At 47.0% G+C, this 27,949-nt stretch overlaps 1 protein-coding gene and 1 long non-coding RNA gene across 6 annotated transcripts in view; both read left to right on the plus strand.

The window, feature by feature from the left end:
- Positions 1-27,949, plus strand: part of CALN1 (calneuron 1) — a 612,621-nt gene that overhangs the window by 75,553 nt on the left and 509,119 nt on the right. Inside the window, exon 1 of one of the 5 annotated variants that reach the window (XM_032264682.1) lies at positions 11,163-11,405. The exons of 3 other annotated variants lie outside the window; for them this stretch is intronic. The gene's annotated coding sequence lies outside the window, so the exon portion shown is untranslated. Of the gene's footprint in view, positions 1-11,162; positions 11,406-12,597; positions 12,892-27,949 lie in introns of those variants that run through there. One more of the 5 variants, XM_032264681.1, reaches the window with a different exon arrangement.
- Positions 13,352-18,696, plus strand: LOC116540889. Its single transcript, XR_004264625.1, has 3 exons — positions 13,352-13,888; positions 17,757-17,759; positions 18,684-18,696. It is a non-coding gene; the product is annotated as an uncharacterized LOC116540889 (long non-coding RNA).

Below are 27,949 nucleotides of genomic sequence, written 5' to 3' on the forward strand. Positions count from 1 at the left end.
TTTTTCCATTTGTTTGTGTCCTCTCTTATTATTTCCTGAGCAGTGGTTTGTAGTTCTCCTTGAAGAGGTCCTTCACATCCCTTGTTAGTTGTATTCCTAGGTATTTTATTCTCTTTGTAGCAATTGTGAATGGGAATTCGATCATGATTTGGCTCTCTGTTTGTCTGTTATTGGTGGATAGGAATGCTTGTGATTTCTGCATATTGATTTTGTATCCTGAGACTTTGCTGAAGTTGCTTATCAGCTTAAGGAGATTTTGGGCTGAGACAATGGGGTCTTGTAAATATACAATCATGTCGTCTGCAAATAGAGACAATTCGACTTCCTCCTTTCCTAATTGAGTACTCTTTATTTCTTTTTCTTGCCTGACTGCTCCAGCTAGAACTTCCAATACTATATTGAATAGGAGTGGTGAGAGAGGGCATCCTTGTCCAATGCCAGTTTTCAAAGGGAGTGCTTCCAGTTTTTGCCCATTCAGTATGATACTGGCTGTGGGTTTGTTGTAAATAACTTTTATTATTTTGGGATACTTTCCATTGATACCTAGTTTACCGAGAGTTTTTAGCATAAAGGTCTGTTGAATTTTGTCAAAGGCCTTCTCTGCATCTATTGAGATAATCATATGGTTTTTGTCTTTGGTTCTGTTTATGTGGTGAATTACGATTATAGACTTGCGTATGTTGAACCAGCCTTTCTTCCCTGGGATGAAGCCTACTTCATTGTGATGGATAAGCTTTTCGATGTGCTGTTGCGATCGGTTTGCCAGTATTTTATTGAAGATTTTTGCATCGATATTCATCATGGATATAGGTCCAAAGTTTTCTTTTTTGATTGTGTCTCTGCCAGGTTTTGGTATCAGGATGATATTGGGCTCATAAAATGAGTTAGGGAGGATTCCCTCTTTTTGTATTTGGAATAGTTTCAGAAGGAATGGTACCAGCTCCTCTGTACATCTGGTAGAATTCGGCTGTGAACCCATCTGGACCTGGGTGCTTTTTGGTGGGTAGGCTATTAATTGCTGCCTCAACCTCAGACCTTGTTATTGGTCTATTCAGGGATTCAGCTTTTTCCTGGTTTAGTCTTAGGAGAGTGTAAGTGTCCAGGAATTTATCTGTTTCTTCCAGATTTACTGGTTTATGTGCATAGAGTTGTTTGTAGTAATCTCTGATGGTAGTTTATATTTTTGTAGAATTGGTGGTTATATTCCCTTTATCATTTTTATTGCATCTATTTGATTCTTCTCTCTTTTCTTTTTTATTAGTCTGGCTAGCAGTCTATTTTGTTACTCTTCAAAAAACCAGCTCCTGCATTTATTGATTTTTTGAAGGGTTTTTTTGTGTCTCTATCTCCTTCAGATCTGCTCTGATCTTAGTTATTTCTTGTCTTCTGCTAGCTTTTGAATTTTTTTGATCTTGCTCCTCTAGCTCTTTCAATTTTGATGATAGGGTGTCGATTTTAGATCTTTCTGTGCTTCTCATGTGGGCATTTATTGCTATAAATTTCCCTCTAGACATTGGTATGAATGTGTCCCAGATATTCTGGTACGTTGTGTCTTCGTTCTCATTGGTTTTGAAGAACATCTTTATTTCTGCCTTCATTTCAGTGTTTATCCAGTCAACATTCAAGAGCCAGTTGTTCAGTTTCCATGTAGTTGTGTGGTTTTGAGTTAGTTTCTTAATTCTGAGTTCTAATTTGATTGCACTGTGGTCTGAGAGACTGTTTGTTATGATTTCTGTTCTTTTGCATTTGCTGAGGCGTGGTTTACTTTCAATTACGTGGTCAATTTTAGAGTAGGTGTGATGTGGTGCTGAGAAGAACGTATATTCTGTGGATTTGGGGTGGAGAGTTCTGTAAATGTCTATTAGGTCTGCTTGCTCCAGATCTGCGTTCAAGTCCTGGAAATCCTGCTGATTTTCTATCTCGTTGATCTGTCTAATATTGAGAGTAGAGTGTTAAAGTCTCCCACTATTATTGTGTGGGAGTCTAAGTCTCTTTGTAGGTCATTAAGAACTTGCCTTATGTATCTGAGTGCTCCTGTATTGGATACATATTTATTTAGGATAGCTCTTCTTGTTGCATTGATCCTTTTTCCATTACGTAATGCCCTTCTTTGTCTCTTGCTCTTTGTTGGTTTAAAGTCCGTTTTATCAGAGCCTAGGATTGCAACCCCTGCTTTTTTTTTTTTTTTCCTTTCTCCATCTGCTTGGTAAATCTTCTTCCATCCCTTTATTTTGAGTCTATGTGAGTCTGCACATGAGATGGGTCTCCTGAACACAGCACACCAGTAGGTCTTGACTTTTTATCCATTTTGTCAGTCTGTTCAAAACGTCCACCAGATCTGTGCTGAGAACCCACAGTGCTGGCTGGAGCTGCTGCTCAGATCTGTGCTGGTAACTCGTGGCCTGTTTCAGCCTGGCGGGAATCTCCTGAGCTGTGGTTGCAAAGGCCGTGGGAGAAGTGCAGTATCTGGACAGAGTACCAGAGTGGAAAAGCCACCGACCTCCAGCCAGTTGCACTTCCCAGGTGAGGCAGTGCCCTGCCCTGCCTCGGTTTGCCCTCCTTGGGCTACACCCTCTGTCCAACCAGTCCCATTGAAATGAACCTGGTACCTCTGTTTTGTGTTGGTCTTGTGGGAACTGTGCTCCCAAGATGTTTTTAATTTGGCCATCTTGGCCCAGCCCACAATTGTTTTAATGTCTGTTTTATATAACTCCAGTATCTGGATTTCCTACGTTTTATGTCTGTTGTTTCTCTTTATTTTTTCTTCATTTGGTTCTTTTTCCAGATATGTCTGTTGATTTTTGATTAAATGCCACATACAGTGACTATACATTTGTTCTCTCTCCTCAGATTTACCTTTTCACTCAGGAGGCATTTAGGGTACGTACAGATCCTTTTCGGCTGATCAGTTATTGAGATGATTTAAGGCTGAACTTGATCCTCCACAGGCTTTTGGTTTGCCCTTAATTTTAATGCATGTAGGATTTCAAGAGCTCCAACTGAAACCCTGGGGTGTTTATCAGTGCGCCTCCTCCTAGGGAGGTTATAGACTCCAGCTTCCCAGGAATTCTCCTTCATTTCTTAGCCTCTTACGTGCTGCTTCTTTCCTTTCTTCCTTTTCTTTCTATCCTTTCCTTTCTTCTCTCTTTCCCTCCCTCCTTCCCTCCTTCCTTTTTTTCTTTCTCTTTTTCTTTTCCTTCCTTCCTTTTTCTTTCTCTTTTTCTTCTCCTTCCTTCCTTTCTTTTCTTCCTTTCTTCTTTTTCTTTTCCCTCCCTGCCTCCTTCCTTCCTTTCCTTTCTTTTCTTTTTCTTTCTCTCCCTCCTTCCTTCCTCTTTCTCTTTCTTTCTCTCTTCCTTTCCTTCTCTCTCTCTCTCTTTTTAACCCTTCACCATGTGCAGTTTCAAGACAAGCGAATGAATGCCTTTAGGGAGATAGTGGAGAAGAGGGGTGCCTCCACTTTTCCAAGGTTTCCTTTTCCTTCTATGCCTGTGATACTCGGAGGACCCCTAAGATGTTACTTTCTTTAGGCATTGTGGCTCAGTGCTACTTGGAAATGAGCTAACATCTAAAAGGAAAGCCCTCAGAGAACGCCAGCGTCATTCACACAAACGCCTTTCCTCCCTGGTTTTCTGATGCTATTCTTGAAGTCATAACTTCCATTCCAGTTTTTTGGCTAACACATGTTTCTGAGTTGTTTTTTGTTTTTCAGAGAAACCAAACAGATATTTACATTCTGACCTATTTCATTAGGAAAATAGCTTTCTCTTACTTTCATACAGAATATCCTAACTGAATATATAAGCCCTGGATGGGTGAGACCATTTTACCCTCTGAGAGTATTGGTTCCTTTTCCTTTTGTGATCTAGTGTTTTCTTCACCTCTGAAGCCAACCTTGACTTTTTTTTTTTCCCTTTGTTAATATGTTGGGTTTTGTCTGGTCTGAATTTTAGAAAATTAAAAGATTATCAGCATATGTGTGAATGTAATCTTTTTTCATTAATAATCCTGTAACAGAATAAATCCTTAGTCATTTTCTTAAGGCAGTGACTATGTTATTCTTTTTGTGGGCCTATATCACATATTTATTGCTTTGAAATAAAGTTAATGCAAAACTGTTTTTTTCATTAAAAAGAAGCTGATATAAAAATGCTTGATAGAACATTCATATATGTTTATATAGTATAATCGTTTATAATTATATATAAACATAAATATATAATTATAGTACTCTTATTTATAGAAATGCCACATATTTATGTAATGTATAAATATATATATTTCTATAGTCATACATAATTATTTTAATTGTATTAATATTTATATAAAAATATATAAACAGTGAATTATGTAATATATATTAATATAATGGCACATGTTTATATTATATGTACTATTATATTCATGCATAATATATATACTTATATATCATACATCCTATTATATAATATAATTATATTACATAATCATAATATACATGTATTATATAATATATACATATTATGTAATAATATATAAAATATATGTGTATTATATAATATTCTATCATAATTTTATATACCATATAATATGTAGTATTACCTAATGCATTATAAATATGTAAACATTTGTAATATATACTTAAATATTACATATTTATATTTTTATATATAAATATTTAACTTTGGTTCCATTTTTTGGCTGGCTAATATACTTTTTGAAAAATTTTTTTTAAAAGTAAAAAACCATTTATATTTAACTTATAAAAAGCTATTTAATAATAAACATATATAAAAATGTATAAATATTTATATACATAAAGAAAAGATATACATTATATATATATATATGTATTCATCCCCTCAATACTGGTTCTCCAGAGGTAGTTAGCATAAAGCATTGGAATTACATTCTGTGCACATATATTATGTGTACATGGATTCCATATACAAAGTTTTCTTTTTTCAAAAGTGGCGCCGTACATGCTATTTTGCCATTAACTTTTTTCATTTTACAACACATTTTTTGACATCTTTCTAAGTTAGTAAATCAAATTTTTTCTGGTTATTTATTGCTGCATAACAAAAATTCATCCCAAAACGCAGTTACTTAACACAATAATTTATGACTGCCCCCGTACTTCTGCGGATTGGGAATTCTGACAGCGCATGGTGGGGAGACTGGCCTCTCCCCACAGATTCTCCAGCCTCCTCTGGGAAGCCTCTCACAGCAGGGGCTGGAAAGCCTCTCTCTGTCTCCCTGGCTCTCTTTTCCTGTCCGAAATCACTACTGCACTCCAGCCTGGACAACAGAGTGAGACTCTGTCTCAAAATAAATGAATAAATAAATAAATGAAAAAACAATCGACCTTTCTTTACCTTTAGGCTCCTGCGAAGCTGCTGAATGAGGCACAGTGTCTTTAAGACAGGTCGAAGTTCTCTCGGGCATGAGGTTAAATGTGTCTGAGGCCTTAACAAAGGATCGGACAGCCCCATCCTGAGTTCATCTTTCCCAGAGACCAGACTTTACTGCCCTAGATTTGAAAGATTTTGCCTGGAGACACCACAGTGAGAAACAGTAGTCCATTCCCACCCAGCAGACCCGGGTTCCTTGCTTTTCCATCTCAATTCTACTAAAACACCTGAATAGCTTCTTCTTCAATTAATCTCTCCCGGCTTATCTTTTCTCACCTGCATCTGGAAAAATCCAGCTGGCATCTTCTATTTTTCCACTTGGAAATCACCTTAGTCGGATCCATGAGGTCATCAGGTGTCCTTGCCATTGATTTGTTGTTGTTGTTTTTAGATGGAGTCTCACTCTGTGTCCTGGGCTGGAGTGCAGTGGCATGATCTTGGCTCACTGCAACCTCCGCCTCTTGGGTTCCGGAAATTCTCCTGCTTCAGCCTCCCGAGTAGCTGGGATTACAGGCGTGTGCCACCCTGCCTGGTTAATTTTTTGTATTTTTAGTAGAGACGGGATTTTTCCATGTTGCCCAGGCTGGTCTCAAACCCCTGACCTCAAGTGATCCGCCCGCGTTGGCCTCCCGAAGTTCTGGGATTACAGGCGTGAGCCACCTCGCCCAGGAGACCAGTGGTCATATAGTTACAGGCAGCAATTTTGCTAAGTGTTCTGCTGGGACCTCACTCAGGCATTCTTTCCTCCAGCTTCCAATAAGCACTCTCTGTGCCCTTCATGCTTCCTCCAAGTTTCCCAAAGGTCCTTGCAACCTCCATTCATAGTCTTTCGAGGCAGGTGTAGCTTCTTCTCATTGCTGAACCCCAAATCCAGCATTTTAAGTTTTTGTTACAGTAGCAGTCTCCTTCCAGATACCAAATTTTGTTCCTGTTATCAATTACTGCAAAACAAACCACTGCAAAACCCCTGCCCACACAGTGGGGACTATGTGTGGTGAAGAATTTAGTGCGTCCTGGATTCCATACGTTGATGGAATATGTGAAACATTTTACCCTCCAACATATATTTACCCAAATGATTTTTTTTTCCTACTTCTACCTATTTCTATTCAGAGTGCGATGAATCTTTTCATCACCCTCTGCCGTTGGGTGTCTTGGGCACTGGAAGTAGATGTATTTACTGCTGGTAAAATAAGACAAGATAAAGGAAGGGGACATTTACTGGAGGATCATCACAAGGTAGCACTTGTCTCGGTGTCTGGTTTGTGTAACTCTGAATCCCAAAGCCAGAGGCAGGTGGCAGAAGGAAGTTGAAATTGACTCCTCGCTGTTTCCTAGAGGGCTTTACTATTCTAGGTTAGAAGGAGAACGTATGCTAAATTCAGCTACAAATGCCGCCAAGGCGAAGTCCCTCCTGTTCATTTCGTTCTGTGTTGATTTTAGCCTCCATTCCGTTAATTGGTAAACGATTTTCTTTGGTGTTTTCGTAGGAAGGAGCTGACACATTTTTGCCACATATATCGCATAAAAGTTGAAGCAAAAGTGCCAGGGCCTGTAAACCTGCAACGACCTTAACGTGGAAGTCTCAAAATGCTCATGGCCAGTGAGGACCAAGAAACTGCCGAAGTCTGCCATCCAGCCCTCCGGTTGTGTGTGTGTGTGTGTGTGTGTGTGTGTGTGTGTGTTGAGACAGGGTTTCGCCCTTTCACCCAAGCTGGAGTGCAGTGGTGACCACAGCTCTCTGTAATCTTGAACTCCTGGGCTCAAAAGTTCCTCCACCTTAGCCTCCTGAGTAGCTAGGACTACAGGCACATGCCACCACACCTGGCTAATTTTGCAAATCATTTGTAAACATGGGGTCTTCCTATGTTGCCCAGGCTGGTCTCACGTAATCCTACCACCTGGAACTTCCCAAGTATTGGGATTACAAGTGTGAGCCACTGCCTAGCCTTCTCTAGCTCTGAGTCTTGCTGAGCTTAGTATCCCAAGGCAAAAGATCCTTGATTTTTTTTTCCTTTTCCTCCCAAGGTAAGGTCTTTGGTACGTGTTAACTGTTCACGTGTAACAACAGCCAGCATGTACTGAACGCTCACTTTACGCCTGCACACACGTTAACTGGTGCACTGCTGTGTCACATGATCTCATTTAATTTTCTCAACAACCTTATGGAATAGATACTCTAATTACCCCCATTTTACAGGTGAGGGCAGTGAGATGTAGAGAGAACAAACACCGTGCCCAAATGCATGCAGGCGGGAAGGGACGGCAGAATGAGAGCTTTGGACAGATGTTTCCCACTCTGGTTATGTGGGAGGCCTCTACATTTTACCAGGAACTGTGTGTGTGTTATCCACACTTACCAAGGCATTTGTTTGTTTGTGACTGAGTCCTGCTCTGTTGCCCAGACTGGAATGCAGTGGCACGATCTCGGCTCACTGAAACTTCTTCCTCCCAGGTTCAAGCAATTCTCCTGCCTCAGCCTCCAGAGTAGCTGGGGCTGAGGCAGGAGAATTACAGGCACCTGCCACCATGCCCAGCTATTTTTTGTATTTTTAGTAGACACAGGGTTTCACCATGTTGGCCAGGCTGGTCTCAAACTCCTGACCTCAAGTGATCTGCCTGCCTTGGACTCCCAAAGTGCTGGGATTACAGTCTTCAGCCACCGTGCCTGGCCCTACCAAGGCATTTTAGTGACCTAGTTGTCATTTAGAAAGTGACAAAATAATTGTTTACAGAGGCAACAGATTGTTAGACAATGCAGCATTCATCCCAATTAAGGGATGAGCGGGAAAGATCTAATGGAGAACCTGTCAACTCTATTCATCTGCCTGCAACCCACTGTGGAAACCCCTGTAAGTATAATACTTTCTGTACTAGTCCATTTTCACGTTGCTCGTAAAGATATACCTGAGACTGGGCAATTTACAAAAGAAAGAGATTTAATGGACTCATAGTTCCACATGGCTGGGGAGGCCTCACAATCATGGTGGAAGGCAAAAGGCACATCTTACATGGCAGCAGACAGGAGACAGAGTGAGAGAGCCAAGTGAAAGGGGTTTCCCCTTATAAAACCGTCAGATCTGGAGAGACTTATTCACTACCACGAAAACCGTGTGGGAGAAACCGCCCCCATGATTCAATTACCTCCCGCCAGGCCCCTCCCACAACATGTGGGAATTATGGGAGTACAATTCAAGATGTGACTTGGGAGGGGACACAGAGCCAAACCATCTCGGCGTCTATGCACACGTCTGAACTAGGTACAGAAAGCTCAGCCAGTGGCTCAAGCATGTCATGTTATTGAATGGAACTGGGGCTGCTCACCCAGTGCGGTAAGACCAGCTATCCACATCAAGCTTTTGCAGCAGAAGAAAGGAAGGCATTTATTTGCAGGGCAGCAAGCAAGAAGAATTGGGCAGCTCATGCTTAAGTCCCAACTACCCAGTTGGCTTACAGGGAAGGATTTTTAAAGCTGGGAGGCAGAGGCCACAGGCAAAGCCACAAATCAGTACAGGAAGGCTGTACATTTAGTTTGATTTAAAAAACCAGACATCTGGAAGCAGAGGCCCCCATAGGCTCACATTGGGACTAGTAATCCCAATACTTAGGAAGGTGGGATGGGAGGATTAATTGAGGCCAGGAGTTCGAGACCAGCCTGGACAACATAGGGAGATTCGATCTCTACAAATGTCATAGGTGAGTTCAAAGATTTTCTGATCTGTGATTGGTTAAGGAGGTGAAGCTTTGTCTAAAAATATGGGGTCTGCAGAAAAGAATGTTCACTCTGGCCTGTAGGTGTGGCTTCCTCCAGACCCCTCAGGAAGAAATTTAGAACAAGAACCACAGTTAGAGTTTAGCTCTCAGTTTCCCCTTATCTGAGGTCTGTGTGCTAATTGATCAGTTTAATGGGGTCCAGGTTTCTGGAAAACTCAAGGACGTACACTAAGATGTTTTGTTTAGATTCCATAGGGAATAATATGGTTTGACTGTGTCCTCACTCACATCTCATCTTGACTTGTAGCTCCCATGATTCCCACTTAGGGATAGGGGTGGGGATCCCCACCACAAGTCCCTAAGTCATGAGAGGTAACTGAATCGCGGGTGCAGGTTGCCCCCATACTATTCTCGTGGTAGTGAGTAAGTCTTACATATCTGCTGGTTTTATCCATGGGAGCTCCCCTGCACATCCTCTCTTGCCTGCCACCATGTAAGACATGCCTTTGCTTCTCCTTTACCTTCGGCCATGATTGTGAGCCCTCCCCAGCCATGTGAAACTGAGTCCATTAAACTTCTTTCCTTTGTAAATTACCCAGTGTTGGGTATGTCTTTATTAGCAGCATGAGAACAGACTGATACAGGAAACAAAAACTTTCCTGAATCTAACTTTCTTGGCTATTGTTTTAAGCTACAGTTACCTTCTTGCTTATCAAGTTGCTGGTTTACTTCTCAGGGCTAGCTAGGTGCCTGGAATTTCTTTGAAGGAACTCAAGATTTTCTGTGTTTTCATGCTGGGGTAGGGGAGGGGTACCCTGTAAGTCCCTAAGAGTGGTGCCTGTTCCATCTCAGTTTTGAGACTGCTAGGGAACATATGATCCAGCAATCCCATTGCTGAGTGTATACCCCAAGGAAAAGACAGTAGTGTATTGAACAGGTATCTGCACTCTGATGTTTGTTGCAGCACTGCTTACAAGAGTTAAGATTTGGAAGCAACCCAGCTGTCCATCAACAGATGAGTGGATTAAGAAAATGTGGTACGAGTACACAACGGAGCACTATTCAGCCATAAAAAAGAATGAGATCCAGTCATTTGTCACTACGTGGATGGAAGTGGAGATTGTTACGTTATGTAAAATAAGGCAGGCACAGAAGGACAAATATCACATGTTTTCACTTATTTATGGGGTCTAAAAATCAAAACAATTTTGTAATCCCAGCACTTTGGGAGGTTGAGGTGGATGGATCTTGAGGTCAGGAGTTCGAGACCAGCCTGGCTAACAAGGTGAAACCCCGTCTCTACTAAAAATGCAAAGAATTAGCCTGGCGTGCTGGTGCGTGCCTGTAATCCTAGCTACTCAAGAGGCTGAGGCAGGAGAATCACTTGAACCTGGGGAATGGAGATTGCAGGGAGCTGAGATTGCGCCAATGCACTGCAGCTGGGGCAATAGAGTGAGACTGTCTCAAAAAAAAAAAAAATCAAACAATTGAACTCATGGACATAGAGAGCCTATGGCGGGAAAGGGTGAGGGGCGTTGGGTGGGCGGTGAGGGGGATGGGTAGGTAGGGATGGTTAATCGGTGAAAAGTCAGAATGAATAAGATCTATTTGGTAGCACAACAGGGTGACTATAGTCAATAATAACTCATGTATTTTACAATAACCTAAAGAGTGTAATTGGATTGTTTGTAACTCAAAGGATAAATGCTTGAGGGGATGAATACCCTGTTCTCCATGATGCACCTATTTCACGTTGCATGCCTGTATCAAAACTTCTCGTGTACCGCACAAGCATGTATGCCTACCATGTACCTACGAGAATAACAAATAAAAAAATTAAAAAAGATTACTAGAGATGTAGGGTCCACACAAGATAGTAATAATACAGGTTAGCAAATGGTACATGCCAAAGGCGTGTCACCCACGAGTGCTTCAGGGACTGTGAAGCCACGCCCAGGTGACAGGCCAGAAGGTACACACACACGCGCGCACACACACACACACACACACACGACCCTGATTGTGCTGCTGGCTGGCAGAAAAATCATGCCCAAACTTTCCTGGCAGTTGAACCAGACAGTGGAGAGGTGATTGCTGAGCTGTTTGGAGGAGCCGCTTACAGCAGCATTGGCTGCTTTTGTTCCTGATTGGTGTGAGCATTTTCACATGTATCTTTTCTCTGGTTCTGGAATCAGAGGCATCTGAGCTGGTGAGCAGTCTTTCTGCCTCCAAGAGGGTACAAGAAACTGGGGACCCGGGAAAGGAGGGTGCTGTGAGGAAAGACTAGCCTGCTTCAGCCAGGTTTGTTGTTCCTTCTTTATTGGCACAGCCTTGGGGGCAGCAGAAAGGGACTGGCAAGCGTCTAATCTGCCTACGGGACAGTCTGAGACCCACCTTGCTGCTTTGATTCTTTCTCTTGCCAAGACAAACCTTGGTTGCGCTGTGTACTCCGTCAGCCCCTGGGAGGCAGACAGGTGGGGACTGGGAAAGGCGACTGCTGACTCCGAGCAAATGCATTGCCCTTGAGACCCGGGGCCGGGAGAGAGGGGGCTGCCTGGGCGGAGACCCAGCAGAGGTCGGCTCATGGGCAGGTTGCGGACGGTCTGCGAATCTGTAGCTCACACCTGTGCCCAAGCGCCCTCTCCCTCCCATCAGATCCATCCTGTGACCTTGGGAGAAGTGGGGGCCCCGCCACGTGTTCTGAGGCCCTGGAGGGGGGATCCGTGGTGGGTGGGCGATGCCCCGCGGCATTGGTGCCTCCCTGGACGTTGCCGGGGCGGTCACGCGGCACCCCCCACCCCCGCAGTTCGGGCCATCGGCCCCTCCGCCCTGGCGCCCTGCCTTCCCCTGGTCTCAGGTGTGACCGTGGCCCTGGGACGTGGGCACCGGGATAAAGTAGCGAAGGCGACTGGCGCGGGGCGAGCTGCCTTGTGCCGACGAGCAGCAGTTTGCGGAGTTAACGTGGGCAGCGCCTTCGGGAAGGGAAGGAAGGAGCGCCGTCTGCCCAGCGCCCGCCCGCCCCCCGCGGGCTGCCTGTGTGTGCCGTGCATGTGCGCGCGAGTGTGTGCGTGTGTGTGTGCGCGCGAGTGTGAGTGCGCGCGCGCCGAGGCGTTCCTCAGGTTGCGCTGCCTGGAAACCGAGGGAGCCATTGGAGAGGCGGAGGGTGGGGGTGGGGGTGGGGGCTCCTCGACCCTCGGAGGAGCCGGGGCGCAGGCTGCCGAGGCGAGCCTAGAACCCGGTTCCGGAGCGCGAGCGCGGGCGCGGGCGGAGGGGGACGTAGCCGCCAGGGAGGAGGAGCCGGGAGGAGGCCGGAGCTGCATGGAGTTTCTGGGGCGCGCAACTCCGGCAGGGCCTTGGCCACTGCGCTCCGGGGCGCAGCGCGGCAGCCGCGCACATGGGCTGAGCCCGCGCGGCCGGCGGCAGCGGGAGGGGTAGAGGAGCGCGCGGGGCGGGGTGCGGGGTGCAGGGCACGCGTCCCCAGGCGGGAGCGGAGGACACAGACAGGGAGGCTCGCGCCCAGACCGCGCTCCGAGTCGGCGAGGGGCTAGTGCCGGTCCCGGCGCGCGCGTGGGGAGCGGCCCGGGGGCGCCGAGGGAGCCGGCGGTGGCAGCGAAGATGCCGGCGCGAGGACGCGGCTGCCGGCGGGGGGTGTGAGCGAGACGCTGAGCGCTGCCGGCGCGGCGCCTCCATTCCGCACCGCCCCCTCCCTGCCGGCCTCGGAGGAAGCCCCCCGCGCGGTGCGGAGGCGCGTCGGCTGCCGGGCTGCGGGGCCCCGGCGCAGCGTGAGGTGAGTGCGGCCGCCCGCTCCCCGCCCCGCGCGCGACCTCTCCTCCCTCTTCCCGGGGTCCTCGCCCCTCTCCCGGGCGCCCAAACCCCCGGGCTGTCGCGGGCCCCCGTGCTCGGAGTGGGCGGGCGATCCGCGGACGGCGCCTCCCGGACCTGTTGGCTCCGACACCGTTCCCTCCCGGCGGCTGCGGCGGCCCGGACCCCCTGCCCTCGGTGGAGCTGCCTCCTGGCCGCCGGCCTGGGGGTGTGGGGTGGGGAAGGGCCGCGGCTCACTCGGGTGTCCCGGCACCGTGCGCGCCGGAGGTTGCCAGCCGTTCCTCTGCCCCCAGGCGCCGGTGGCCACCAGGCTGCGCGCGCCCGGGCGGTGGGGAGGGAGGAAAGGGGACCCGGAGCCGCACCGCAGCCCAGGTGGGAGCGCCCGGCGGCAGCCAGGTCTCCTCGGGAAGCCGGAGGGAGTCATGGCGATCGGGGGAGGCGGGAGGCAGGGTTCACTCCCTCTCTAGCCCAGGCGCCGACTGCTCGCCTTCCTGGGCGCACGCTCCTGGCTGCCACCCGCCCGGGTCCGGGGGCGCCGGGGTGCAAGGGGTAACCGGAGAGGCCTCTGCAGTCCGGCTGGGACCCAGTCCCCGAGCCCCCAGCAGCCGGACGAGTCTGGCGCCTGGGCAGGGGTGGCCTGCGTCTTCCGCGGGCAGTCTGGGTTTACTCGGGTGCCCAGTCTCCCCGGACTAGCTCAACGCGGAGTGAACTTCCCGAGACTTGGTCCGAGGGCGCCCAGGCAGCAGCAGGTAGTTCTGGGCCGGCTTCAGGGCGAGGGCGAACGGGGGACGCAGCGTTCCGACGGGCCGGGGGCGCCGAGGGCATCGGCTTCGTCGTAGCCTCGGGCCACGTGCGCCCGGGCCGCCACCCCACCGCGGCTTCCCACTGCTCTTTTTTCTTGGACGAGGCTTGTGTGAGGAAGGCGCCTTTCTTCCATTTGGGTCGAAGCCCTTAGCTCCCGGGTGAAGCGGTGCCTGCAGTTCCCTGGGTGCCAAGACTGGGGCGCCAGCCGTCCCCAGGCCCTGAGCCGGCTTTCTGGGGAAAAAAAAAAAAAAAAAAAAGACTTTCTTGGGCTCAGGGAATAGCAGCTTAGCGCCGGCTGCATGTGGCTGGGAAGTCTGTTTAGTGTTGATAATAACTACATTCTAGAGTGCCCCACAGTAACCTCTGCGACAGAGTTGAGATGACCTTCTCAGAAAGAATGGGTAAATTTCTGCGCTGCTGGTGTGCAGACAAACGCAACATTTGTGCACATGTGAGAACTCAAGAGCTCCTAGGATTTTCAGGTTCTGCTTCTTTAACTGCTGACTTTTGCTCAAAAAGGGAAATTATTTTTCAATTCAGGCATCAGAGCTTTTGGAAAGGAATTTAAAGCCATTTGGTGTGAAATTGTCTTGAGGCTAGAACAGGACGTGTTTTCATAGGCGCCCGATTCCAGCTCTCCTCCCTGGCTTGTTGGTGGTTTTATTTCATTTTTGTGGGGTGGGAGGAGGTGTTAGAAGAAGAATGTGGAGGCTCGATTTTTATCTGCCACCTGTGTGTACTGATGCCCAGGTGTCCTCTCAGACCTCTCAGCCTTGCAGTTCTGTCACCACGCCCAGTTTAGGATTCATTCCTGGGCTCCAGGAACTGCATAACTTTGCTGGTTCCTCAGGCAATCGGTGGGGTCCCCGGCCAAAGCCCCAAGCATGCCCTGAGCCGTGTTTCCCCAGCGGCCTGCCCTGGTGGAAGCCCCGTGGAGGGCTCTGTTTGAGTTCACTGCAGACGTGTGGGTGTTCATGGCAGGAGCTGCGTGGAGCTGTTTACTGAGAAGCTGTTCTACGACAGTGAAGTTGGTTACTGGGTGTATCTAAGTGGAGTAATGAAAACAAAGCTCTTTGGAAATCCAATCCTCACGATATGTTTTTGGCAGAGAGCTAAATCCTCTTAGAATTGTTCACCAAGATGTCACCTTTCCCTGAACTCTGAAAGCAACTATTGCCAGTAACCAGGCCTTCAGCTAGGGTGCAGGATAAGGGCTTTTTAGAAAGGAAATAATTTAATTCAGCTGGTTCTGCTGAGAAACGGACGGGCAAGACTTGACGGGTACACAGGACGCCCTTTCCTCTGTAAGGGGAGGGGGTGGGACGGGGCCGGGGGTGGATGACAGCTGTTCTTTTGTTGAGTTTTACATTTATCTCCCCAGTGGGTGGCTTCTGATTCCTCCTTAAATATTGGGCAGGGCTGGGGTCCCTTTTAGAAATGCCTTTTTCATAGCCAGTGGCCTCGGGAGGGTCACCAGCAGGGGAGGGGATCTGTGGCTGGCCCCTCCTCTTGTTGGGGCGTGTGCCCCGGTGTCTTTGACCACATTCTTGTACTGACAACCATGCAGTGCCCGCCGGGTGTCAGAAGGGGGCACTAGTTCTCATCACGAGAAAAATTCTGAGTGATGGAACTTTGGACGTTTAAAGCCTTTGAGGGCCCCTTAATTCAGAGTTCTGAGGTCCCACTCGTGTCCCAGAGCCTTTCACACCTGTGAGCTCATGTCATGAGTATAAAAATGGGTATTCCTCATTTTTCCTGTTTGGAAATGGATGCTAAGGGAGGTGAAATAACTTTTCCTGGGGCTGTGTCACCTGCAGCACAGAAGCAGGGTTACGACTGGGTGCTGACGGGCTGCGTTTCCGTCCTTCGCGCCGCACACTTTCCACACCGCTTCCTTGTGACAGGAAGAGCGTTTGGGAACTTTTGACCTGCAGTGACTTGCTCAGAGTCAGGCACAAGAGTGGGTGCCCCGTCCGTGTTCGTTGAGTGAATCTAGGTCAGCATCTCCTTCCTCACTCCTGGTAGGGAAACGGAGGCACAAGAGGAGCTGTGTCTTGTGCGGTTGGTCTGCGGAGGAAGGAGAATCCTACACCAAAGCGTTCTCTTCTCAAGTGTGCCTGTGCCGCCTTGAGCCCAGACTGGTTTGAAGTTTGATGATAAGCTTTTTTTTTTCTTTTTTCTTTTTTGCATATCCCCTTTCTGTACCCATGTTGATGTAGGATGGATGGCACCTTAGCCCCTCACTTGGGGCTTCCATTGGTGTAGTCAGAGTGTCTGAAATGTCCTTCCATGATTGAGAACTGTTAAGCAGCGCGACCAGCAACAGCCTCTGATGCTTGTGAAAACAGTGTGAGTTCTGACTCTTAAGCCATGAAACCATCCTTCAGGATTAGCAGAGCGTTGGCAGATTCCTCAGAACCCTCGGTTTGAGGGTAATTCCAAATGTGGTTCAAAAGGAGGAAAAGGGAAATGCCACTGTCGCATCCAACCTGTGGTTTTTCAATGTGAATTATGTTTTTAATCATTTAACGTTCAACTAACATTAATTCAGTGCCTGCTATGTAGTACGGATGGAGAGATGAAGATGACACAGTGCCTGTCATCAAAAAATTCACAGATTAGTGGGGAGGGCAGACCACGTGTTCGGGCTGCACATATGTGAGCAGAGATGGATGGTAGCTAGGCAAGGGTGGAGGTGATGTCTGAGCTGAGTTTAAAGAATGATTAGGACGTAGTTAGCTTTTAATGGCTATGCCGGTGCAGAGGAAAGGGTGGGAAAGGCTTAAACTAAACACATGGAGAATATGAGGAAGCAGCTGCTAATTTGGAGTTCTTGGTGCTTAAAAGTTGATACAGGGAAGTACAAAAGAAGAGACCAGAAAGACAAATGGGGGCCTTTGGTCAGGACCAGGGGCTCAGCATTTCTCCGTTAGGGTGGCATGGTCTGATTTGGCTTGAGACTTTGTGGTGAGTGGATTTGGCACTGGGAAGACTGGAAACGTGGATACCAGGGAGGAAGCTGGCTCTGAAGGCCAGGCCAGGCCAGGCCGATGAGGCCACGGGGGGGAGGATGGAGAAGACGGGATGAATTTGACCAACAGGAGAATTGTCAGTTAGGATCCTTGGGTTGCAAGCAACAGAAGCTTAAGTCTGGTAACAATGTCGACAAAGATTGCATTAGAAATATTGATGGAAACTCACAGAATTAAGAGCATCCCTGAAGAACCAGGCAGGGAACAGACAGGAATTAGGCAGTCCAGGGGATTTCAGTGGCAGGAATTGACTTATGGTCCCTCACAGGGGATGCTATGGGAGTAAATGACATCCAACCTTTTCTATTATTATTGAGGTAGGAGGTGGGACTCCACACTGGAGGTGGGGCTCAGGCACTGGACCAAATTGAGGACCAGCTAAAACAGGGCTGGGGCCGAAGCAGCTTTCCATAAGACACACCCACCGTGCACCATGTCAGTTTACCATTGCCATGGCAACAACTGGAAGTTATGGCCCCTTTCCAAGGCAATGACCCAACCACCTGGAAGTTACTATCCTATTTCTATAAATTTCTGCATAAACTGTCCTTAATTTGCATGCAACTAAAAGTGGGTATAAATATGCCTACAGCACAGCTGCTGGGCTGCCACCCTGGACACACTGCCTAGGGAGTAGCCCTGCTCCACCAGAAGGAGCGTCTCTGCTGCTGTATGCTGCTGCTTCAATGACAGTTGCTGTCTACCATTCACAGTAGCATAGACATGGAGTCATCCTAAATGCCCATCAATGATAGACTGGATAAAGAAAATGTGGTACATGTACACCATGGAATACTATGCAGCCGTAAAAAGGAATGTAATCATGTCGTTTGCAGGGACATGGATGGAGCTGGAGGCCATCATCCTTAGCAAACAGAGGAACTGAAAACCAAATACTGCATGTTCTCACTTATAAGTGGGAGCTAAGTGATGAGAACATAGGGACACGTGGATACACACACACTCAGACACCAGGGCCTGTTGGGTGGTGGAGGTTGTTAGGAGGGAGAGCATCAGGAAGAATAGCCAGTGGATGCTGGGCTTAATACCTGGGTGATGGGATGATCCGTGCAGAAAACCACCATGGTACACATTTACCTCGGTAGCAAAACAGACCTGCACATCGTGCACATGTACCCCTGAACTTAAAAGTTGGAAGAAACAATACAGTGAATTAGTAAGTAAGTAAATAGATATTCTGTGACTATTAAAAAACAAAGTTGCTGTCTCACACACCTGGCTGGCCCTTGAATTCTTTCCTGGGCAAAGCCAAGAACCCTCCCAGGTTAAGCCCCAGTTGTGGGGCTCACCTGCCCTCCATCATTATTATTGTATTATTCTGCTGCATTCAGGGTGCTCAGAGGCCATGTCCGACTGTGGCATAGTTTTGGGTCCTTATATCTAGGGGCAGTTTTCTGAAAAGTCACTGGGATCAGGAGAGATTGTTTTCTGAAGGGATACTGGAATGATTCTGCTAAAAGACAGTGACAGCAATGTTGGGCTTGTCTTCCATAGAAGACAGAATTGACAGGACTTATTAATTGGTGTGGGAGTGGGTTTCTGGTTTAGGTAACAGGGTGGAGAAGCAAAATTGAAGTCTGAACAAGACCAAGTAACTGGTTTGCTTTCCCACCGGCAGTGCCGTGGGCAGCTCTCCATGACCAGGCTATCGGAGAGGGTGACAATCTATTTTAAAAAGTCTCATTAAGGGACTGTGCTGCTGTGAATAAGACCTATTTAAGCAGGTTACTTTATCTCATGCACCACAAATCTGGATTCTTTGAAGATGCTTTCATTCATCCAAGCAGTATGTACTGAGCATGTTTGGTTCAGGTGCTGGGAAAATGATGAGTTAGTCAGGCAGAGATGGTACTCTTATTGTCTAGTGGTGTAAGACACAATAAAAAATATAAAAATAAAGTTGGAGGATATAATTGAGACAGATGCAGTGGCTACGTCAGATTGGATGGCAAGAAAGGTTTCATTGTTTTTTTTTGTTTTGTTTTATTTTTGAGACAGTCTTGCTCTGTTGCCCAGGCTGCCAGGCTGGAGTACAGTGGTGCGATCTTGACTCACTGCAACCTCTGCCTCCTGGGTTCAAGTGATTCTCCTGCCTCAGCCTCCTGGGAGCTGGGATTACAGGCATGCACAACCATGCCCAGCTAATTTTTCTTTTTTTTTTTTCTTTTTTTTTGAGACGGGGCCTTGGTTTGTCATCCAGGCTGGAGTGCAGTGGCATGATCTTGGCTCACTACAAGCTCTACCTCCCAGGTTCAAGCAATTCTCCTGCCTTAACCTCCCGAGTAGCAGGGATTACAGGCGCCTGCCACCACACCCAGCTGATTTTTGTATTTTTAGTAGAGATGGGGTTTCATCATGTTGACTAGGCTGGTCTTGAACTCTTGACCTCAGGTGATCCCCCCACCTTGGCCTCCTGAAGTGCTAGGATTACAGGCGTGGACCACCCAACCTGGCCTCATTTTTGTATTTTTAATAGAGACAGGACTTCCGCATGTTGACCAGGCTGGTCTCGAACTCCTGACCTCAAGTGATCCACCTGCCTTGGCCTCCCGAACTGCTGGGATTATAGGCATGAGCCACCGTGCCCAACCAAGAAAGGTCTCACTGATGAGCTGTAATTAGGCTGACACCAGAATGACATGAAGGGATAATGGGGGAAATAACTGCAGAAGGACTTCCAGGGCGTGGGGAAAGCCAGTGCAAAAGCTTCCAAGCGGGAAGGAGCTGGGCTCATTGGAGGAGAAGGAAGGAAGCTAGTGTGGCAGGAGAGGAGCTTGGAGGTGGCGGCTAGCTCGTATGGGCCACGCCGTGGAGTTTGGGTTTGATACCGAGTTCAGTAGCAGCGGCTGAAGGGTTTTGAACGGGTGAGTGATGTCACTTTGTTAGTCTGTATTTCCCAGAGATCATCCTATATCCAGCTGTCCATTCCACCAGCACTACCTCGGTACAAAAAAGTGAGTATCCATCAGAGTGTGAAATAAAATGTAGTGTTTAAGAGTAGCAGATGGAGAGAAAATGCTTTCGTGGCCTTAATTTGGTGATTAATTGAGGATATAAACAAAACTGCAATCATAATATGACTGCAGTTTTGTTTAAAAATGCGGTACAGAAGAACAATGGGAATAAATGGACCAAAAATGTTAGCAGTGCTTGTCCAAAGGTGTGGGCATGACGAGTGAGTTTATGGTTTTGCAAATGAGCACACATTTCTTTCATCGTCAGGAAAAGATTTGTTTTAAAATGTAGACACCGGGCCAGGCACTGTGGCTCGAGTTTAACCCCAGCACTTTGGGAGGCTGAGATGGGTGGATCACGAGGTCAGGAGATCAAGACCAGCCTGGCCAACATGGTGAAAGCCCGTCTCTACTAAAAATACAAAAAATTAGCCAGTGGTGGTGGTGGGCGCCTGTAATCCCGGCTCCTTGGGTGGCTGAGACAGGAGAACCACTTGAATCCGGGAGACGTGGGTTTCAGTGAACCAAGAATGTGACACTGCACTCCAGCCTGGGTGACAGAGCAAGACTGTGTCTCAAAAAAAAAAAAAAAAAAAAAAAAAAAAAAAATAAATAAATAAAATGTAGACACCGATGATCACCAATGCCTTGAATAGAGTGTCGGAGACTATATCTATTAAACACTTTCTTCCTGCCATCAGACTATATCTATTAAACACTTTCTTCCTGCCATCTTATTTTGGAAATTTTAATCTAAAAAACCCACGGTCCTGGCTGGGACAGAAGAGGGTGCTCACTGTGTTAGTCTGTTCTCACGCTGCTAATAAAGACATGCCTGAGACTGGGGAATTTATAGAGGAAACAGGTTTAGTGGACTCACAGTATCACATGGCTGGGGAGGCCTCACAATCATGGTGGAAGTTGAAGGAAGAGCAAGGGATGTCTTCCATGGCAGCAGGCAAGAGAGCTTGTGCAGGGAACTGCCATAACCGTGTGATCTCATGAGACTTATTCACTACCATGAGAGCAGTATGGGGGAAGCCGCTCCATGATTCAGTTATCTCCACCTGGCCCCGCCCTTGACACTTGGGAATTACTGTAATTCAAGGTGAGATTTGGGTGGGGACACAGCCAAACCATATCACTTATTTTGACCAAGTGCCCAATGAGTGGCTCCGTTTTATGCTTAAGACATTTTTTAGTGATGAAAGTAAACATTCTTTTTTAAAAAATTAAAAGCTATACGGAAATGTTACATTGAAAATGGAAGGTACCTTACTTCACTCTCATTCTCAATACGATTAACGTTTCAAGTACATATATTGTTAGATTTTTTTTTTAATCCATGGATTTCAAATACATACATCTAAATTTTGTTGAATTTGGGATATTGCTGTAAGAATACCATGCTTCTAAATTACTCTCCAAATTCCTTGTAGAGGTTGAAACCAAGAAGACTTTTTCTCTCCCTTTGAAACAAACTATTAGGAAATTTGAACATATAACTTAACTAAGAAAAACTGAACCTTGCCTTTTTAGTATTCAGAGTGTTACTGAAGCATAATTTATACTTATGAAGAGTAGAGAAATTATTCATTAAAAGCTCATTTCTGAACATTTAAACATTATTGCTTTGGTATTGGATCGCAAAAGTTTGTATCATGATTACAAATCACTTGTACTTTTTTAGGAACAAAAGCTAGGCAACAGGAAAACTTAGAAGTACAGATTAGACAGCTTGGCTAATGATTTTGGTGTCATATTTGTTGTAACTGAATATTATTCTTTGGAAACAGGAAAAGAAAAACATTCACTGACGTGTTTATTTATTTACTTATTTATTTTTGTGACGGAGTCTTGCTCTGTCACCTAGGCTGGAATGCAGTGGCACGGTCTTGGCTTACCTCAACCTCCGCCTCCCAGGTTCAAGTGATTCTCCTGCCTCAGCCTCCCAAGTAGCTGAGATTACAGGTGTGTGCCACCATGCCTGGCTAATTTTTTGTATTTTTAGTAGAGACGGGGTTTCACCACACTGGCCAGGCTGGTCTTGAACTCCTGACCTCAAATGATTCTCTCCTACCTTGACCTCCGAAAGCGCTGGGATTACAGGTGTGAGTCACCACGCCCGGCATCAGTAAAGTGTGACTCAGAACCGCTGATGTGTTCTGAAGAGCTGGACATCCACAGGAAGCCCAAGTCGACCATGTGGCCTCATCCTACAGACTGGGCTTGGGGGTTTAAGTGTCAGGAATTAACTGCCACTGATTGTCTCAATATGACTGATTAATGTTGGGTTGGACTCTCATTATGTGATTCAGCAGAATTACTACCTTAAAAAAATCATTGATTCAACATATCCTTTTGTGCTGAAGAGAAGAATGAGTATGTGTTTAGAAGACATTGACTGCAAAGTAGTAGAACCATGGAATGTAAAGGAGAGGAGGAACTGGTTAGTTCATTTTACAGATGGGAGACTCAGTCAGAGAGATTGAGTGACATGTCTGCTGCCAAACAGAGTTCATGTCACACCCCAGAGCCCGTTCCCCTACACACAGCCGTGGCCCCGTGTTATTGGAAACCGAATTTATTTTCATAAACCCAAGAATTAGGGAAATGCTCCAAACCTCATGAAAACCAGGAGGGTTTTTGAGCTGTTCATTCATTCTGTAAAGTGTAATCTGTTTTGCGTACTGATAACAGGCCTAATTACTGTGTAAACATTTTTATAGCCTGGTAAGAAAACCTCAAACATCTGTACTGAACACTTATGTGGCGTCTCAGCCCCCGGCATTCCTGCCGCTGGTTCGGAAAACCAGTTGCTTGTTTTTTTAATGTGATCTGTGGGTGATGATTCATTTTGTATGCGTACACGTAAACATACTCCATCTCAGCAGGAAGTGACACATCGTAGCGGCAAACTAGCTTAGCACTTTGTTCGTGTCATCTGCTTTATTTCTCCCATTCTGCAGATGGAGAAACAGGGGGGTGGCAAGATTTGGTAAGCAGCGCAGGGTCACAGCTTAGCCCTTGGAAACCCAGAGGTATGTGAGCCGCTAGCTGGAGTGCCTGTCCAGGACAAGCAAACTTTGTGTAAAGAAGATCAGGATCCGAGTTTGTGAAACCACTTTCAGTAGTTAAATCAAGGCCGGGCACAGTGTCATCCATGTCTGTCATCCCAGCTCTTGGGGAGGCCAGGAGTTTGAGACCAGCCTGGCCAGCATGGCGAAACCCTGTCCCCACTAAAAAATACAAAATCTAACCAGGGGTGGTGGTGGGCGCCTGTAATCCCAGATACTCAGGAGGCCGAGGCAGGAGAATCGCTTGAACTGGGAGGCAGAGGTTGCCGTGGTGGAGGCTGCAGGGAGCTAAGATTGCACCACTGCATTCCAGCCTGGGTGGCAGAACAAGACCCTGTCTCCAAAAAATAAACAAAACCCACCAAAAAACAGTTAAGTCACATTTTGTTTGGGTAAAACGCCCAGATGTCAAGTGGCAGAGAGGTCTCTGCAAGGTTATTGCATTTTCCCGCCTGTTTTGTGGGTTGCCATCAGTCCGTTTTCTCCGTGAGTCACTTGGTGGTAGCAGGTCACCAATCAGTCTTCTGCCCTCGGCTGAAATACGTAGGTGGTTTTCTTTTCCTGCCGAGACCCAAACCGGAAGTGAGTTGCATGGCTGTTACCCTGCTTCTGAGCTCTGGTGATCCTGTACTGCTTGTTGGCTTTTGACTCGGTCCCTGCATTATTTTTTATTTTATTTATTTATTTTTGAGACAGAGTTTTGCTGTTGTTGCCCAGGCTGGAGTGCAACGGTGCAATCTCAGTTCACTGCAGCCTTACCTCCCAGGTTCAAGTGATTCTCCTGCCTCAGTCTCCCGAGTAGCTTGGATTACAGGCGACTGCCACCATGCCTGGCTAATTTTTTTTAGTAGAGACAGGGTTTCACCATGTTGGCCAGACTGATCTTGAACTCCTGACTTCAGGTGATCCGCCCACCTGGGCCTCCCAAAGTGCTGGGATTTCAGGTGTGAGCCACTGCACTTGGAAGGCATTATTTTTATTTATTTATTTAGAGACAGGGTTTCTATCACGCAGACTGGAGTGCAGAGTCACAATTATAGCTCATTGCAGCCTCGACTTCTTGGGCCTAAATGATCTTCCCACCTCAGCTTCCTGAGTAGCTGAGACCAAAGTTAGCCACTTAGCCCAGCTAATTTTTAAATTTTTTGTAGAGATGGGGTTTCACCATGTTGCCATTGCTGGTCTTTAACTCCTGGGCTCAAGCAATCCTCCTGCCTTGGCTTCCCAGAGTGCTGGGATTACAGGTAGGAGCCATTGCACCCAGCAATCTTTAAATAAACTCTGAAGTTATCTAATTCTCAACACCCAAAGAGATAAATGCTTCTGTTGAGCTTCCAAAAATCCAGCACAGAACTCCCTGGAACTCTCAAAGGGGAGTAGGCAACAGAAACATCACATCACTGAGACGGGCACAGCCCTTTGGGAGGCTGAGGCAGGCAGATCACTTGAGGTCGGGAGTTCGAGACCAGCCGGGCCAACACAGTGAAGCCTCCTCTCTACCAAAAAAAATGCAAAAGTTAGCCAGGTGTGGTGGTTTGCATCTGTAGTTCAGCTACTTGGGAGGCTGAGGCAGGAGAATCATTTGAACCTGGGAGGCGGAGGTTGCAGTGAGCCGAGATTGTCCCATTGCACTCCAGCCTGGGCGACAGAGTGAGACTGTCTTGAAAAAAAAAAAATCCCATCATGAAAAAGGAGAGAAAAAGAGCCCCCACAAATAGGTGGGAACGTGCAAAGTTTGTCCTTCTGTGCCTGGCTTATTTCACTCCTGGTCAGAATTTATAGGTCAGAACTGGAGGCTTGGAGAAATGGAAAGGAACTGAGGAATTGTCTAGTCTAAACAAGGGATCCCCAGCCCCTGGGCCATGGATGGGTGCTGACCGGTCGGTGCCCTGTTAGGAAGCAGGCTGCACAGGGAGGGCCAGGGAGCGAAGCGTGGTCTGTATTCACAGCTGCTCCCCATCGCCTGTGTTACCACCTGAGCTCCTCCTCCTGCCAGATCAGCGGCAGCTGATCACATTCTCAATAGGGGCCCAAACCCTACTGTGAACTGCGCATGCGCGGGATCTAGGTTGCCAGCTCTTTGTGAGAATCCAATGCCTGATGATCTGTCACTGCCTCCCATCACCCCCAGATGGGACTGTCTAGTTGCAGGAAAACAAGCTCAGGGCTCCTACTGATTCTACATGATGGTGAGTTGTGGAATTATTTCCTTATCTATTACAGTGTCATAATAATAGAAATAAAGTGCCCAATAAATGTAATGTGCTTGAATCGTCCCCAAACCATCCCCTCCTGCCCCCAGTCCATGGAAAAATGGTCTTCCATGAAGCTGGTGCTTGGTGCCAAAAATGTTGGGGACTGTTGGTCTAAACCACAGTGTTTTGTAGTGGAGGAAGCTGGGACCCAGGGTGATCTGTTCAGAGTCACAGACCATTAAGATGGGGCTGCTCAGGAGGACACACGTGGCAGGAAGATGCCAGGAAAGATGACGCTTTGTGCTGTTCTTGGTACAGGAGACAGAGCTATCCAGAAAGACTGAGGGCATAGTCACGTTAAAGGCACCTGTGACTCCAGCGATGTCACAGTTAATTACACCTGTGATTTTCCATCCCCTCCCTCCAGGCAACTCACCAACCTTAGTTAGCTGTACAGCAGCCTGATGAAGTGCTTTGCTTCTGCAGTTGGAGTTGACACCTTGACAGATGTTCGGCAGCTTGTTCCCAGGTGGGACGCTGATGGAGGCTGCCCTACTTCATGCAGAATAATTACATTTACCATTTTCGCCCCAAATACTGTCTCCTGTCGTTGAAACCAAAAGAGAACCATTGCAACCTATAGATTTCTTGGTGTCCTGGTGAACATGTTGTAAGAATAGTTCATAATTGATGCTCTTGGCATTTATCACCCAGCTGTGATGTGCTCAGCGCATGTGACTAATAAGTTATATTTCACTGGATCCTTTTCTCCTGGCTTCTCAACCCAAGTCCCCTGTCTCAGTGTGCCAGTGTCAACAGGGACGGTTTCCTTGCCCGGCTCTTCGTGCTTTGTGAGCTGCCTTGAGATGCAGACACTGAATACGAAACTCCAGGACTCAGACAGACAGTGCTTTTTCAGGGTGTGCGCATTTTGTTCTAGAAGATCAAGTGTTTAAATAGAATAAGCGAAGTCTTGGGGGCCCCTGAAAGTGATCATAAAGATTGAGGCACCGTGATTACAGCTAATGGTTATATAAGTGCTGCTTTCTAAGTACTTCCCATAGATTAACTCCTTTAATCCTTTCAACGACATTTTTGTAGATGAAGGCACCTAACTCCAGAAAGGTTAAGTATCTGGCTGAAAGTCACACAGCTAAGGACTAGTGAAGTTGGACTCATGACTGTAAAAGCCATGCTCGTAACCTGCAAGGGTAGGCTGCCTCGGTAATTCTTTTTTTTTTTTTTTTAGAGATGGAGCTTCACTCTGTCACCCAGGGTAGAGTTCAGTGGTGTAATCTCATCTCACTGCAACCTCCCCCTCCTGGGTTCAAGCAATTCTTCTGCCTCAGCCTCCCTCGTAGCTGGGATTACAGGAGCCTGCCACCATGTCCAGCTAATTTTTGTATTTTTAGTAGAGACGGGGTTTCACCGTGTTGACCAAGGTGGTCTTGAACTCCTGACCTCAAGTGATCCGCCCACTTCACCCTCCCAAAGTGCTGGGATTACAGGAACCCGCCACCATGTCTGTCTAAGTTTTGTATTTTTAGTAGAGATGGGGCTTCCTCATGTTGGCCAGGCTGGTCTCAAACTCCTGACCTCAATCGGTCTACCCACCTCGGCCTCCCAAAGTGCTGGGATGACAGGTGTGAGCCACCACTTATGGCTGCCTCTGTCATTCTGATTGCTCCAGTTGTCATACAAGTGTCTGCAGAGAACTTCTATGCTTATGTTGCCGTAGGTCCCAGGACCGTGGCTCTTCTCTGCTTCCATCTTCCATCCCGAAACTCCTTACCTCATTCTTGCTTCCCCAATAAGAGCCACTTCTGGAACTTGTGCACCTGGGGAACAGGCAGAGCTCCCCGAGTCCTCCCGCACTTCAGGCTCGACTCATTAGACTGGGTTTCCTGGGATTTATCCTTGCCTGAATGGTGCTGGATTGCTCTACCCTTCTGCAAGGTTGTAGGCTGGGGTCCTAGCCCTTGCCCACTGCCCTGGTCAGCAGCTTGGCCTGATCTTGGCCCTTCCTCTTCCTGCTTGCCTGATGGTACAGCCTGACTTTTAGAGCACACAGTCTGCTCTTCGTATTTTTTTATGAGATGGAATCTCGCTGTGTTGTCTTGATCTGTTGCCCAGGCTGGAGTGCAGTGGCACGATCTAAGCTCACTGCAGCCTCCGCCTCCTGGGTTCAAGTGATTCTCCTGCCTTACACCTGGCTAATTTTTTTGTATTTTTAGTAAAGTTGGGGTTTCACCGTGTTGGCCAGGCTGTACCTAGTGGTGAAGTCTGGGCTGTTAGTGTAACCAACTCTTAAATGGTGTACGTTGTATCCAATAAGTAATTTCTCATCTCTCATCCCCCCATGCCTTTCTGAGTCTCCAGTGTCTGTGTTTTTACTCTATGTGCATATGTACACATTATTTAGCTTCCAAGGCCCCTCTCCTTGCCTTCAGTGGACATCTCACCCCAACCTCACCACAGACTTACCTCTGTGTTCTTTTAAAAATTAAAAAAATATATATATTTGTTAACATAGTGTATTGCACATAGCTTAGAAATCAAATAGTATTCTGACTTATTTCACTTGAGATAGTGACCTCCTGTTCCATTTATCTTGCTGCTGCATTCTTTTTCATGGCTAAGTAGTATTCCATTGTATGTATGTGTGTATGTGATATGGTTTGGCTGTGTCCCCACCCAAATCTCATCTTGAATTCCCACATGTTGTGGCAGGGACCCAGTGGGAGGTAATCGAATCATGGGGCAATTGAATCTTTCCCATGCTGTGCTTGTGATATTGAATAAGTCTCACAAGATCTCCTGGTTTTAAAAGAGGGAATTTCCCTGCACAAGCTCTCTTTCTGCCTGCTGCCACCCGCATGAGATGTGACTTGCTCCTCCTTGTCATCGGCCATGATTGTGAGGCCTCCCAGCCGTGTGGAA

Source organism: Sapajus apella, unplaced genomic scaffold (genome assembly GCF_009761245.1).
Source record: "Sapajus apella isolate SASKATOON/1434 unplaced genomic scaffold, GSC_monkey_1.0 scaffold146, whole genome shotgun sequence".
Taxonomy (NCBI): Eukaryota; Metazoa; Chordata; class Mammalia; order Primates; family Cebidae; genus Sapajus; species Sapajus apella.